Source organism: Saccopteryx leptura, chromosome 6 (genome assembly GCF_036850995.1).
Source record: "Saccopteryx leptura isolate mSacLep1 chromosome 6, mSacLep1_pri_phased_curated, whole genome shotgun sequence".
In the NCBI taxonomy this organism is placed as follows: Eukaryota; Metazoa; Chordata; class Mammalia; order Chiroptera; family Emballonuridae; genus Saccopteryx; species Saccopteryx leptura.
In genome coordinates this window covers 38705449-38721682 of record NC_089508.1, presented here as the reverse complement: position 1 = coordinate 38721682, position 16234 = coordinate 38705449, and the positions used below count along the sequence as shown (strand labels likewise).

The window sequence follows — 16234 nt, the reverse complement described above, 5'->3', positions numbered from 1 at the left end:
CGCACAGATTTTTTAGGGCTCCTTAGGTAGCTATCCCGTATAGCCTCTACAGACTTGTCACTGACTGATGGCCTACCAGAACGGGGTTTCTCCACCAAACTGCCGGTTTCCATCAACTGCTTATCCCACCGAGTAGTTATTCTTATGTGGTGGCACTTCGTTATAAACGTGCTGATATTCACGTTGCACTTTGGTCACGGATTCGAATTTAGTTTGCCACAGAACACACTGAACTTTCCTCTGTACCGTCCACATCTCAACTGGCATGGCCGTGGGCTGCTCCGCTGTATACACGGTGTTACGTCATTATCTGCACATGCGCACATGCTGCCACATCATCCTACAGAATTGGGAGGGTTTCCTTTTATTTGGTGCAGATTTCACATTTCTATCATCTTTTGTTGCTTTCCTGTGACCGGTCAAAAGTGCACCATGACTTTATGGACACACTGTGTGTGTGTGTGTGTGAGTGTGTGTGTGTATATTTTTTTTTTGCTAAAAAATTTTTTCTCACCTGACTAGGGACAGTACAAAGAAGTCAATGGAGGCATATAATTCCCTTATAACACAAAGGGTTAATATTCACTATAAAAGTGCTAAAATGTCCATCATTTATTAACTATTTCTGACTTTTGGCCATTAATCTAAGCTACCCATCATAATATAAAAGATAAATTTTATGTTAAGACATCTAGAAGTCAGATGATATGCTTAGCTACTCTATGGCCTTCTACAAAATTGTAAACTAACTCCAGATTTATCAGAAGTATAAGAAAAGGGTTGTTGGCACCTTCTTAATTTTCTTAGGTATTGTGGAATTTTGGACATGTTTAATAAGGATTATCAGTGTTACAACTAAAGCAGAATACATTCTGCCTTTAGAAATTTTATTGATTTAATGTTCAGAAAAAGATGATGCCCAATTTGAGCGGTAAAAGTTTCCACAGTGATATTGGAGCTGTATAGAGGGTGTGGTATAAACTCTAAATTGGACAGCATGTTGCAAGACAATTTCGTTGATATCGAAAAGAAATAAGCCTTCCCCTTTGGAAGACGTTGGTGTGGAGATTTCCATCAATACAGGAGAGGAAAGTGAGATTAGAAAATGCATACAAAATGTACATTTACATGAGGAAGAGGTTCAGAGAATATTTCTTTTTTTGTGCCCCACACTTTGTGTCCAAGTGTTGCTCTTTGGACATAAGAGATGAGATAAGCCTTTGTTAGTTTAATTTACATTTAAACAATATGTAAGTCCACCCAAGTGAGAATCTTGGGAACCATAAGATTTGTAGACAGGTCTACACTGACTCTGTAGGATCCACACTGAAAGCCTAAATACCTTTGTATTAAATAGGCTAGTTTGATGGCATGTAACGTTTTCAGAACGGAGGAAGCAAGATCTAGTAAGTTCGATATGTTCTAGCATTTGGCATGTAAGAAAATTTCCATTTGGTGTGTGTCATGTGCCAAGTGATTGGGATGTATTGCCACTTTAAAGTTGAGTTATTCTAAATATAAAAGAAGATGAGCTTCAGAAAATGGAGAGAGAACACACTGAGGGTTTTTTGTTGTCGTTTGCCTGGGACAGTTTTATTTTGGTGACTTGGGAGTGGCGCCCGAGTGTTGGACAGCTTTGCTATGTATGCAAAGTGCTAGGTGGTGGTCCAGCTGGAGGGGTACCACCTGGGTCTTGGGAGAGCTGTAGAACCTCAGACCTACTGACTCTGAGTTTGTAGTTCAACACAATCCCCAAGAGATTCGTAGGCACATTGAAGTTTAAGAGGCGCTGCTCAAAACAAGGAGGTCTGTCTATGTAGTGTTGAAGTTTTAGCATGTAGGTATTTAATCCTTCTTGATTCTCCAGGGAGTAGTCTTATAATAAAGTGGCCATGTCAATCTGCATCTTCTTCCTATGATTTTTATCTTCCTGCTTTTGGACGCATTTCTAGTTGAAAAGGAGGAATCGGGATTTTCGGGGATTTGAGAAATTTCTGTGGCTTGGGTACTGATGAAACTGAATCTAGAGACTCGGGAGTTGGGAAAGAGCTGGAAAATTTTGAAGGGTAACAAAAAGTCCACACATATTATTGATCTTCACATGGTTAAAACACGGAATAAATACTTTTGGACTTCAGGTTCTTGGTTGTAGCAGTCAGTGTTGGCCGATATAAGCCGCACATGGGGTATTGGAAGGGTTTTGCCTGGTGAACGGGGTCTCTGGGCTGGCTGGAGAGGCAGCTGCGGCCGTGCAGCCAGGCACTGAGCCCGAGTCAGCCTGCAGCGCCGGCCTGGTGGACACTCTTGTTACTGCAGGGCTTTAGAGGTTGCAGCGCACAGCCTAGCGAGCGCTATTGATACCCGACTCTGCAGGAAACTGAACTCCCTGTGACATGTCTGGGTCGTCTCTGTAACTCTTGGGTGGGTTGTGCCTTTGTCCCAGCTGCTAGAGAAGCTAGGAAAGCAAGTCTTGCCTATTTACCTTCATTGTGAGAGGTGAGCACTGCCTTGTTATTTTGGGAATTCCCCGTACATAAGAGGTTTGAGATGTAGGTGAACAAAAAGAATGGTGAATGTTTGATAGAGGTGTGTGTGTGTGTGTGTGTGTGTGTGTGTGTGTGTGTGTAAACTTGCATGTGTGAATGAATGTGTGTGTTCAGTTTATTAGAGACATTTATTTCAGTAGGACACCTGTCTGATTTTATGATGAAGGTAATAATGGGAAAATAAGATTCATTTTGAAGAATTTTGCTTTTTGTTTGAAGTGCTAAAATATAGCCCTGGCCAAGTAGCTCAATTGGTTAGAGTGTTGTCCCAGTACTCCTAGGTTGTGGGTTCGATCCCTAGTGAGAGCACATACAAGAATCAACCAATGAGTGCATAAATAAGTGGAACAACAAATTGATGTTTCTCTCTCTCCCCCCTTCCTTTCTTTGTCTAAAAATAAGTGCTAACATATAAAAATCATGAGTACCAATCATTCTTTTCAGTCAGATTTAGCTAGGAGTAAACTTGATGTTTTCTGTGAAATAAAAAAGCTTCCTAACATTCACTCTGAAATATGGAATTCATTACATTCACTTTCTAAATAAAAATCATATTTAATGAAACCCTGACCATGTAATCAAGATAACAAGAGATTTTTCATCCGCCTGAGTGACTTCGTTGTGGAGTACACAACGCTTTGACTTGTGCTCTGATGGGAGGGCGAGAAATGATCGCTGCCTTGGTATACATGAGACACAAAGCAGAAAACAAAATCAGCAGGCACCATGTCATATTTGTACTGAGATAACACTGAGGAACAGCTGTGACTCTTTCAAATGACTCTGTTTGTTTGATAATTGCTGAGTAAAAATAGTACCATTATTGGCTATTTCAGGATGACAGATGGCGTTCTAGATTATGTTCCTTTCCTTGTATCCAAAGAGAAGAGGACCAAGTCTTTTAGAAAATTATGGTGTGTGTGTGTGTGAGAGATAGCATCAGATAAGGGTCAGGGCACCATTTCGAGCCTCTGTTCTGCAGGTAAGTAGGAAGCAGGGGCTGAGCCAGAAGGGAATTGAATTATACCAGCCTGAGCAACGATGGGAAATAAAGGCAGCTGTCTGTTGCTTAGGAACAGAAATATCTTGTGCCTCTGCTACAGCTGGAGGAACCAGGCCACTTACTTTCAGTGTTCACTTATTGGTTATTCAGGCAGAACTGAAGTGAGCCCTCTTTTCTTCTTGGCTTTGTGGTGTTTTTGTATGTGTGTGTGTTCATTAGTCCTTAACTTTCTTCCACTCAGCAAAGTTCTTTTATTTCCTCCTTCATACACACACACACACACACACACACACACACACACACACACACGATGTATATGTTAACTTGAAAGAGAGAGAGGAACAGCAAGGGAGAGAGAAAAGGAGGAGACGGAGGAGCATCAACTCATAGTTGCTTCACTTTAATTGTTCACTGATTGCTTCTCATACATGCCTTGACCCAGAAGCTCAAGTCAGCGACCTCGGGCTTTAAGCCAGCAACCTTTGGGCTTACGCCAGAGACCTTGGGATCCTGTTAATGTTTCCACTCTCAGAACGGTGACCTTGGGGTTTTGAACTGGGGACCACAGCATTCCGAGTTGACACCCTATCCACTGCAGTACCACTAGTCAGATTCCTTCCTATTTTTAAAAAACTGACTTTATTGGGGTGACATTGATTAATAACCTTACATAAGTTTCAGGTGTAGCATTTTATAACACATCATCTGTACACAGCACTGTGTGTTCCCCACCTCAAGTCAAGACTCTTTACATCACCATTTATCTCCCCTATACCCTCTTCTACCCTTGTCTCCTTTCCCTCCAATAACACTGGGGAACAAAATTTTTGTTGCATCCACAGAAACACTTGTACTTACCTAATTCAAGTGTGCTGATCTCAAATCTGACATTAGTTTTTCTCTGTAAGCTACAGTTTTTTTGCAATTCAAGATTTTAGGTTTTCATCTTATTGTAAAATTTTCAACATTTAGTTTAACATAATGAAGTAGAACGTCTTCTTGGGCATCATCTATGTGAAAATATAATAATTTATATAATGCAGTAAATACACTAATACACTAAAAGATATGATTGCATCAGAATTTGTCTACAATTTCAAAATAGAACATATTAAAACACTTATTTTAATCATAAAATTTGTGCAAAACTTATTTAAATTCTATTCATGCAAAATTTGCATTTGTAGCTCTTGCATTTGTGTACTTGTTAAGGACAATCTCATTTGATGCTCCACAATTAGTCTGCTCATCACTAAGAGCTCCAAGATTTTCGGGAAACTTATCAAGGTGACTGTTCAGGAAGTGAATTTTAACGCTCATGTTACATCCAATGTCGTGGAAAGCCAACAGCTTCCTTTGAACCAGAAGTTCATAGTTTTCTGCTTTTGAGTTGCCAAGGAAGTTCTTTGTAACTGCCACAAAAGACTGCCATGCTGCTTTCTCCTAATTCATCTTCCTGGCAAATTCTTCGTCATGTATGAGGGTTCGAATTTGAGGTCCATCAAATACACCTGCCTTTATCTTCTCGAAAGACAAGGCAGGGAAAGCAAAAATAATATGTTGAAAGCATTCGCTTTCTCTAGTCAAAGCCTGAACAAACTGCTTCATTAAGCCAAGTTTGATGTTAAGTGGGGGAAAAATGATCCTGTCTTGATTAACTACAGGTTCATTCACAGTATTTTGCATCCCTACTTCCAGAGCTTCACGTTTCGGCCACTCTTTCTGTGTCCAGTGTTTCTCCTGAGCTTGGCTGTCCCACAAACACAGAAAGCAAGGATATTTTGTGAAATCTCTCTGTTGTCTTGGCAGGAAATTTACCATTTTTTAAAAAGATTTTTAAAATTATTTTTATTTATTCATTTTAGAGGAGAGAGAGAGAGAGAAAGAAGGAGGAGGAGCAGGAAGCATCAACTTCCATATGTGCCTTGACCCGGCAAGCCCAGGATTTGTTTTTTTTTTTTTTTTTAATAAATAAATTTTTATTTAAATGGAGTGACATCAATAAATCAGGGTACATATATTCAAAGAAAACATTTCCAGGTTATTTTGTCATTTAGTTCTGTTGCATACCCATCACCCAAAGAGAGATTGTTCTCCGTCACCCTCTATCCAGTTTTCTTTGTACCCCTCCCCCTCCCCCCCTCCCTTCTTCCCTACCCCCACCCCCCATAACCACCACACTCCTGTCCATGTCTCTTAGTCTCACTTTTATGTCCCACCAATGTATGGAATCCTGCAGTTCTTGTTTTTTTCTGATTCGCTTATTTCACTCCGCATAATGTTATCAAGATTCCACCAATCTGCTGTAAGTGATCCGATGTCATCATTTCTTCTAGCTGACTAGTATACCATGGTGTATATGTGCCCCATCTTCTTTATCCAGCCTTCTATTTTTTTTACAGTGATTAAAAGCCTTTAAGCAAACTCTTGGCCAATACAGCAAGAATCCATAAAAGAGTAGTGTCCTTAACATGTTCACCAAGTCCAAGTTGGCCCCATCACCATGCCAAATCCCTGAAAAATGTAACCCAACCACAGTTCAGTCTGTTAGGATCTGTCACAGGGAGCAGGAGTCCAGGAAAAGTCCACATCCAGGAAAAGTCCGCATGGCACCGGAATTGTCACCATTCTATACTTTGCAGCTCATGTCCAAGTCCCAGTGACTGCTGCTTCTAGCTGGTAATGATTCAGGTAGACTGGAGAAGCCATTTGCAGCATGCATGGATATGGAGCTTCTGTTCTCCTCTGCCTGGAGAGATGAGACCAGGTAGCTTTTCCCTGGAGCTTTGCGACTGTGGCATGGTAAAGAGAACCTTGGGATACACTAAGCTGGGTGGCAAAGGTAGATTCATAATAGAAGTTGGCAAAAGGGGGAAGGAGAGCTCTAACTTAAGAGTAGGTCCCAGCCTGAAATATGAGTGGGGCATTGAGATAGGAGGGATAAAGGAAACACTATATATTAAGCAAAGCAGCAGAAAATAGGACTATCAACACCCACAACAGAGATCTTTGAGGGAAGAATAAAAAACCTGACTATTCAGGCAAAACATAGTTAAGTGGCCCTTGTGTAAATGAGATCAGTTTACCTGCTTCTTGGAAGAAATACCCTAGGCTTGTCCACAGTGTCGTAGATGGGGCTGATGGCCCTGGGCACCTTCAGCCTTCAGTGGTAAACCCCAGCTTTCTGGGCAAGGTTAGGTCATAGGTGGCTGGAGCAGGGCTGGAAGAGACTGAACCCTCCCTTAGAGGAGTGAGGGGGAAGCCTACCTTCCAGTGTCCCTGTTTCCTCACAGTAGAGGCATGTAAGCCTGGCAGGCTTTAGCTCAATGACCTTCCTTTCCACTATTGAAGCAGGACCCAGATGGCATCCTAGGAGACCCCTTTGGGGCATTGGAGCCTTTAAGGGTGTATCCTAAAAGCTGGTAGTTCCCTTGATCTCTATTGGGCTTTTTCTGCCTCTAGGTGTCTTAAAAGCTATGCTCAGAAGATCTCACTGAGGGGTTTGAGGATCCCCATCTGCCTATATAAATCTTTTCCATATATCTGGAGCTATTTGGGAAAAGACAAAACAGTGTTATTACTCTCCACCCCTCCCCCTCTCCTTCCTCTCCATCTCTCTCCTCCCCTCCCTCAGCTAAGGCTCCACCAGAGCAAAGCCACCCTGGGCCCTAAGGATGGCCCCATGGCCTCTGCCTCAGTTGTTAGAATGGCTCTGGTTGCAACAGAGCAACTCCCCAGATGGGTAGAGCATTCCCCCCCCCATAGGCATGCCAGGTGGATCCCGGTCAGGCGCATGTGGGAGTCTGTCTGACTGCCTCCCCATTTCCATCTTCAGAAAAATACAAAAAAATAAATAAATAAAAGAAAAAATACAGCAAAAAAAAAAAAAGAGTAAAAAAAAAAGGGCATTCCTTTGTGTTAAAGCTCCAGGGAGCATGGAGTGAGCTTGAGTATGTCCTATGAAACATGGAGCTCTATGTTGACATATAAGTCTTTGAAGAAGGAGGAACTGCTGAAATAGTTCATCAGCATTTGTCCCTAAGACAGCAGTCTTTATAGTGGAAACACCATAAGTAAATATTTGCTGTCTGTCTATAGATTAAAGGGGAATATGGCAAATGCTGAAAAGCCATGATCTTTGTGCCCCTCCCCTCCCCCAACCCCCTCCCTCTCCTCCCCCCACCCTGTAACCCCAGCACTGTTGTCCATGTCTTTGAGTCTCATCTTTATGTCCCACCTATGTATGGAATCATATAGTTCTTAGTTTTTTCTGATTTACTTCTTTTGCTCAGTATAATGTTATCAAGGCCCATCCATGTTGTTGTAAAAGATCCTATGTCATCATTTCTTATGGCTGAGTAGTATTCCATAGTATATATATACCAAAGCTTTCTAATCCACTCGTCCTCTGACGGACACTTGAAGCCCAGGGTTTTGAACTGGCGACCTCAGCATTTCAGGTCAACGCTTTATCCACTGCACCACCACAGGTCAGGCGGAAATTTACCATTTTAAGATCCACACAAATGATCCAGTTATGCTCCTCATACTTCAGAAAGTTGAGGACAATTTTTATGTCATTCTTACTAAGTCATTCAATTCAGGTTGGCTAAACTACTCAGGGGTTAATGACTGCTTGGCATTAGAAGAAGACCCTTCAGATTCTACAACCATTTCCTCATGCATCTTAACAAAATACACTTGATCACCATGTTCACGTTTTTCGTCCTTAGAAGAAATAAAACCATTGAAAACTGTGACCGAGAGTGTCTCAGAGTATGGGATAGATCGTATTGCTGAAGGAATATTAGGATATGTGGTCATATGCTATTTTTTCTTGCCGATGCCCTTTGTTTGGATCAGACAGAGATAACAGCCACTGCTGTGGTCCTTAGGTTCACGCCAAACCATGGGAATACCAAAAGGCATTCCTTTGCGTTTTCCTTTTGTCCAGTTATGAAGCATTTCCTCACAATTATGACACACAGTATGAGGAGCCCAATTCTTGTCTTGATCACCAAGGAGAACTTGAAAATAGGCAATATATGCACGTGTCACAAATGATGAAATATTGCGCCTTTGACGTTGAAGTGTGTAACAGCCACATATATAACAGAAGGTGTCAGTACTATTCTTACATTTATGCCTACTCAAAGAAGCCATGATTCAATCTTGAAACAATAAGAGGGTGTTTTTATCAGATAATATTTTTTTACATTTAAAAACAGCTACAATTATGTAAAAGTGGTGTTTGTAAAACATTAATTGCCTTGTGGTTAAGTTCAATCCAAGAGTTGTTGCCCTTTAACTTCATCCAATTTAAAAACCAACGTATGCCATTAATTGTAACAAAAAGAAATTAAAATTGCATAAAAACTAGAGCATGCACCAAAAAACAGATTCCAGATTTGGAATTACCAATGCAGAAATATATAGAAACAGTTCTAAAACCTCATGCAACAGAAAATGAAAAAAAAATTGTTCCCCAGTGAGTCAGCAAACTGCTCTGTTGCTCCTAATGCATTGTCTCAAAATGTGTCAATCAAAAAGCTGTATTAAGTGTGTGTGCGTGTGTGTGTGTGTGTGTGTGTGTGTGTGTGTGTGTGTGTAAGGGGATAGATTTTCTTTAGGAGCTGGCCCTTAGATATTTCTTTCTACCAGGAAGCCAGTGGTGCCCCATATGAGTGGAGTGTAGTACTCAGTCTTTTATCTGAGTGGCATGTACTGTTTGATATCTTGTTGGCATTCTCACCTGCAACTCAGGGAACAAAGGTTGACACACACACATTCTCATTTACATCTGAAGTCAAGGGGGAACAGAAACAGTGATCTTTTGTGACATCTGAGGGCCCTACTTCCTGGGACTAAGAAGGTAGGACAAGTTTGCAGCGCTCACTCCGGCAGCAGCTGTACCAGAATCAGAACAACGCAGAGAAGATTAGCACGGCCCCTGTGCAAGGGTGACATAAAATTCATGAAGTGTTCCATATTAAACAAAATTTTTTTTGCAGTCTTGTGCACATGAATCTCTTTTGGAGCTTTACCAAATATACATTCCTGAGATTTAATCCCCACTGGGTCTTTGATATAGCTTGGGACCCTGTGGGTTTAAAAGTTTCCTAGGTAATTTGAGATTAAAATTTATTCCCATTTTCCCCTGCTAAAATTATGTTGGACCCCCAGAACCAGGTGGGGAACAAAAAGGCCTGGGCATGAAGTTCTTGGGCTTCCTTATTCCTGTCCAAAGTTCAGTGCTTGTCTTATGTTCGTGGGCAGCTCTGGTCACTTGGTTCCCACAAGGGTGGGTTCCTTGGTCTTCACAATTTGGGTGGAAATGCTTACTCTCTCAGGAGCACTCAGAGGGAAAATCGAGGCTTACAGTTGGGTAGAAACATAGTGGAACTTTGTAGGAGGTGACTAGGTTATGGCAACCTAGTCACTTGATTAGTAGAGGCCTAATCCCTGGGTGTTTCTGACCAGAAACAGGGATAAGAACAGAATATTCTGGGCACATAGGCAAACATCATAAATACATCAGGCCTGAGCAAGGCTTTGAGAATATGTCAACACCACTTAATTTCAGTCACTCTTTTCTAGGGGTCCAATGAAAATCAAATAGCTTAAATAAGAGCATTATATCTGCAGCAGCAATTTTAAAAGGAAGTGAGATGTAGTTTTTGTTTACCTCTTTTTTTTTTTGTCTTCATAAAGAAAGTCAGTGATTATTATTACATTGAAAATGAAGGTGATTATATAATCTTTAAAACATGCTCAGTATAATGATAAAAGAAATGATCATTTCTCCTAAAAAGCCACCAGCCAAAAGCAGATATTTCTTGGCTCTTTTTGGCTCGGTTATATAAACGTCCATGTGTGGGAACACTCGAGTTGATCGGAAATCTCATTTTAAAGAGAGCTAAGATGTAGCCCTGTTACCACATGCACGAAAGGAAACTCTGTGGGCAGCTCTAATTTGCATGATTCCCAAATGCAGCTATGTGACTAAAGCATAATGGGTCTGATTTTCAGGTGTACCTGACCGTGAAATCAATCTCAGTGGCTACATGGTCACACTTATAAAGCTCACATCTCTCACACTGGCTTGCCAAATCCTAAGGACTTTGATTTGAGAAAAGAAGTAAAATAACAAATGTCATCCAGATTCACAGCAAAACCTGGGTTTTGAAGTAATTTGAATTTCTGATTCTTTTTTTTTCAGTCCCTGTTCCTTTCGTATCAGCAGCACAGAATCCAAAATGAACTTGAAGCTTCCCCTCTCCTGGCGATGTGGAAGAGTCTAAGGGAACATCAGAAAGATTTTAGCCAGCCTGTGGGGTAGATGGTGAAGAGATGCTAAATGGGAGGGGCTTGGAGGGCAGTCTAGGAGCTGCTAGCATAGTTCTCTAGAAACATGTCTATGAAACAAGCATACTTGCTTAGTAATGTTTATGTAGGATGATGACAGTGTTGGCTCAAAACCCCCAGGCTACTCATTGGGGCTGCCACTGTAAGCTACTAATAGTATTTGATACACAAAGTTGGGTACGTACCTCTTTCCTACAACATCCTGCTATTAATTTGGTTTCTTTGTGTGAGTCCATTTCTCCTAATACATAGACTCACTGTGTCTCAGAATATCACTAAAGTAGCCACCACAGTGTTCGCATGCAGCAAACACTTAGTAACTTTATTATCACTAATTCCTCTAGTTGGCTCCCATTATGACTCCAAACAAAAAAGAGCAGTGCGCCTTCTCTTGCCTCCTAGGTAATAAAATGAGTGATGGAGAGATTGCACGGCCAGTCTCAGTCGTGTGCTAGGGACCCTTGTCATACTTTCACCTCTGTAAGGCAAACAGTAAGAACTCAATGCACATTCTCCCTTATCACTTTCCGCTAGTCTCTTTACCTCTCTGTACCTCAGCTCTAACATTTTATGATGCATGATTTTATGACCTAAGTAATATTATTCCCTGATCTCCCATTTCCATGGTCCCTTGACCTTCTATCACCAAAAAAATGGCACCATCACCAATACCTTAGTTTTGAGGAGCCTTCTCTCTGACACTCACCCGTCTTCCCAGCTCAAACTCCTTAGTGCGATCACTCCAGCAGACCTCTATTCCATTGCCTCACCACATTGTCATTGTCAATGATCCTCCCCTTTTCTCTTTACATATATATATTTTTTTACTTAGGTTAGATTTCACAATTGGTCATTATAGTTATTTAAACAGCTAAATATTGCAGGAGAAAATGCATAATTGTGGTCGTTGATCTATAAATTCATGATGTAAATCTAAAATTAACCCTTGACACTGCTTGGCAAATCTGCTGCACCTGCTTAGTGTATTTATTCTGCTACTCTTGGAACACTTACACTGTCTTCTCTCATTCCTGTCTCCCTGTGCTCCTTCCCATTTACCTTCAGCTGATGACCCTGCCTCAAAGTTTATCAAGAAAAGAAAAGTAGTGAGACAGAACAAATACCCATGTTCAAATCTAACAGCTTTCTTGTTGTATCTTCATCCACACTCCATTTTCCGCTTGTATCTGCAGGTGAAATGGCGTTACCATCAAAGGCTGCTTTTACTTGTTCTTTTCCAACTGTGTCATAGGCATACTAAGAATGCATTCTCGGTCCTGGCGGGTTGGTTCAGTGGTAGAGAGTCAGCCTGGCGTGCAGAAGTCCCAGGTTCGATTCCCGGCCAGGGCACACAGGAGAAGCACCCATCTGCTTCTCCACCCCTCCCCCTCTCCTTCCTCTCTGTCTCTCTCTTCCCCTCCCGCAGCCGAGGCTCCATTGGAGCAAAGATGGCCCGGGCGCTGGGGATGGCTCCTTGGCCTCTGCCCCAGGCGCTAGAGTGGCTCTGGTCATGCCAGAGCGATGCCCCGGAGGGGCAGAGCATCGCCCCCTGGTGGGCAGAGCATCGCCCCTGGTGGGCGTGCCGGGTGGATGCCGGTCGGGCGCATGCGGGAGTCTGTCTGTCTCTTCCCGTTTCTAGCTTCAGAAAAATACAAAAAAAAAAAAAAAAAAAAAAAAGAATGCATTCTCATTTGCCCTGCTCAATAGTAGTTTACATTTATTGGCGCTACATAATTATGGATAAATAGTTCCCTTTATAGTGCCCTGTTTGAAGGACAAATATAACAAAGTTATATCTGTGGGATGATCTGTTTGTAGGCTCGCTGTTCAGAACATCTCTCTGTCAGAAGCGGATTAAGGTCCGTTGAGGCCCCAGGTGCAGAATAAAATATTGGACCCCTTAAAAAAAGAGACAGGGAAAATAAAAATACATGTTAACCATATTTTTAAATGAATAAAAATATTATGTACTATTAATATTAAAATTGCTCATATGAAACCAAACTTGTTGTCATTAGAAAAAAGTGTAAAGTTGGGGTTTTGCAGGGCCCTTCAGAAGTCAGGCCCAGGGCGCCCACCTGTTCAATCCGCCTCTGCTCTCTGCCACTATCACAGTAGTTATCTAGCTTTATAGTGAGTCCCGACATGTGGGTGGGCAGGTGCTCCCTTCTTTCTTTGTTAGAAGTGTATTGGCTCTTCTTGGTCCCTTATTATTTCATGTGCATTTTAGAATCAGTTTATAAAGTTCCACAAAATCCTCTTGAGGTTTTGGCTGGAGTTTCATCAAGTCTCTATACCAGGTTGGGGGAAGAATTGACATCAGTACAAAATCAAATCTTCCTATTCATGAGCACATAGAGTGTTCTACTTGGGTTTTCTTTACAATCTTTCAATAAATATTCCAATGTCCTGTAGCACCATTGAACATACATCTTGTTTATTTCCTACAAAGTATTTTATAGTTTTTGTTTTTATTGTAAATGGTTCATTTAAAAGTTATGTCTTCTATTTTTTTTTATTGTGGTGCAGTGGACTTGAACAAATGTACAAAAAAACCTTTCTTATTTCTTTTTGAGAGAGGCAGGTTGAGAGAGACAGGACCAGGGAGCTGCTCCTCTCTGTGCCCTGACTGGGGGATGGAACAGTCGAACCGGCAGCCTCTGTGCTCTGGGACAATGCTCCAACCGACCGAGCCATCTGGCCAGGGCTGAGAAAATTTCTTATATGCAGCCACTTTGCTAAAACTTCCTTTTATTTATAATAGTTTATAAATATTTCAGGGTTTTCTATGTGAACAATGCTATCACTAACGAAAAATACGTCTTTTGTTTCCTCCTTTCCACTCCTGCTGCTGCAAAAAACAATTAATTGACATATAGTATACACACAGCAAAGGGCACACATAAGTTTGCCTCTTGACACATTTGAACAAAATGAACACATTTATTAACTGGTACCAGATCAAAAAACAACATTTTTTTTGCACCTCAGAACCCTACCCCCACCCTATGCCCCTTCCATCACTACCTCCCCAAAGAATAACCCTTGTGTTTTTTTTTAAAAATATTATTTATTTATTTATTTATTTATTTATTTATTTATTTATTTACAGAGACAGAGAGAGTCAGTGAGAGGTATAGACAGGGACAGACAGGAACAGAGAGATGAGAAGCATCAATCATTAGTTTTTTGTTGCGCATTGCGACACTTTAGTTGTTCATTGAATGCTTTCTCATATGTGCCTTGACCGTGGGGCTACAGCAGACTGAGTAACCCCTTGCTTGAGTCAGCGACCTTGGGTCCAAGGTGGTGAGTTTTTGCTCTAACCAGATGAGCCTGCGCACAAGCTGGCAACCTCGGGTCTCGAACCCGGGTCCTCCACATCCCAGTCCGACACTCTATTCACTGCGCCACCTCCTGGTCAGGCAACCCTTGTGTTTTCAATATTATTTCTCTGGTCTTATTGAGTTGGCTCAGGCAGAGCCTCTCGCTCCAGCATATCACTTTCCCCCTTTCTGCTAGAATATTCCTAGTAACACACAGATATGCTTGAAATATGTAGGGCCTCTTCCTTGACCAGTGTCCTCTTTCTAGTCACTGCTTAATTTTTCTCTCCCTTTCTTAAGTGAAACCTTTGAACAAGTGTCCTATAGACACTGTTCCTACTTCCTCACTTTGTGGTTTTCTTTTCAACTCACTGGAATTGGCTTCTGTCTTTGGTATTCTACTGAAACAGCTCTTGTCAAGATTACTTGGTGACCTCTATGTTACCAGATCCAACAGAATTCTTTTCTATCTCTTACCAACGTTTGATGTAATTGGCCCATGACCATCTTGAAATACATCCTTTTCCCATAAAAAATGGCATCAACCCCAGATCAGCATGTTCATTCATTTAGGTGATTACTTATATAATGTCCTTTTCTTCACCTAGACTCCAAGTTCCACAAGGGCAGCGGCGATGTGTAACTTTTAAACTGCTCCATCCCCAGCCTCTCATCAGGTGTCTGGTAGATCGCAGATTGACAAATGTTCGTTGCCTGGGCCTCAGGGATTGCAGTGCATATCCTATCACTTTTGTCTCATGTCTACTTGAATGTCTTGCAGACACCTCAAATTCAATAGGTCCAAAATGTGTTTATCATCTTCATCCACAAACTCCTTCCTTTACCAGTGTTCTCTATGTCATGGTACACTACTGCCATTCATTAAACCGGACACCTCAACTCCTTCTTCCTCATCCCCACACCCAGTGCATCCCTGGTATCTGACCACACTACTACTACCTAAATATCTTCTCCGAATCCATTCACTTCTTTCTATTTCCATTTTCATCTGTCTGGCATGTCGCCATGTCGAGTTCCTGCAATAGCTTCTGAACTGTGTTCTAAACTGTTCTGAACTTTGATATTGCTTCTTTCCAATTGGTTCTCAACATGATAGCTAAAGTTGTTCTTTAAGAAATACAACTATAATTAATTCACTCTCATATGGTAGACATTGGGTCACATACTATCACCCAAAATATAAAAATAGAATTAACATGGGGTGGGTGAGCAAGACAGTGCAGGACGGCACTATCAAATACAAATGACTCAATCAGTGATTTGTATTAATTATAATATCACTATTTTTCCAAATACTTGAAGCATTTCTATATAACTTACTGTATCTTCTACAAGTATGGATCTATCAGGTGCTTTTCTCTTTCTGCACCTACCTCTTCTCCAAACTGAAGTCTGTAGATACTTTTAGTAATCTGAAAGCAAATTGGCACTAATCGTTGGAAAGAAATGTATAAACAGAACTGCTGATCTGGAGTTGATGCGCTACCCTGGCTATTCATTCATCCATACCTATCCTGTAAAAACAGTAAAACGAGGACTCCTCAGTCATCCCACATAATATTAATGACTATTAGTGATTCAAAGTCCACCTATTGTAGCTTTCCTTACTTTATTAGACATAGATTTTTAACTAGTTAAGGAAGTAAATTTTTTAATCACTAAAGGGTTCTTTAAAGTGTTTTAGTCAATGTTATTGTGATACTCTACAGCCATTAAAGTGATAATTAAATAGCTTCTCTTCTCCATTGCTGGTGCCTAAGTAGTTGCTTGCAGAAAAGCTTGACCAGTTGAAAAAGTCCTCCGTTGATGACACGCATGGTTTTAAAATCTAAGAACAACAAGGTGTGACTACTTTTCTTTTTTTCAGAATTAACAAGAGTAGCAGGACAAGATTAATAGGTGGGTTCAGTAGGCCTAAAAAGTTGATTGTTGTTTTTTTTCCCCCCCAGAAAATAATTGCTTTTCTGGAGTGT

At 41.1% G+C, this 16234-nt stretch overlaps 1 protein-coding gene and 1 non-coding gene across 2 annotated transcripts in view; both read left to right on the top strand.

The window, feature by feature from the left end:
- The window catches only part of SYT16 (synaptotagmin 16), a 230225-nt gene that overhangs the window by 27930 nt on the left and 186061 nt on the right, over nt 1-16234 (top strand). The gene's annotated exons all lie outside the window — the stretch shown is intronic.
- LOC136377842 (U6 spliceosomal RNA) lies at nt 9438-9543 on the top strand. Its single transcript, XR_010746464.1, has one exon. It is a non-coding gene; the product is annotated as a U6 spliceosomal RNA (small nuclear RNA).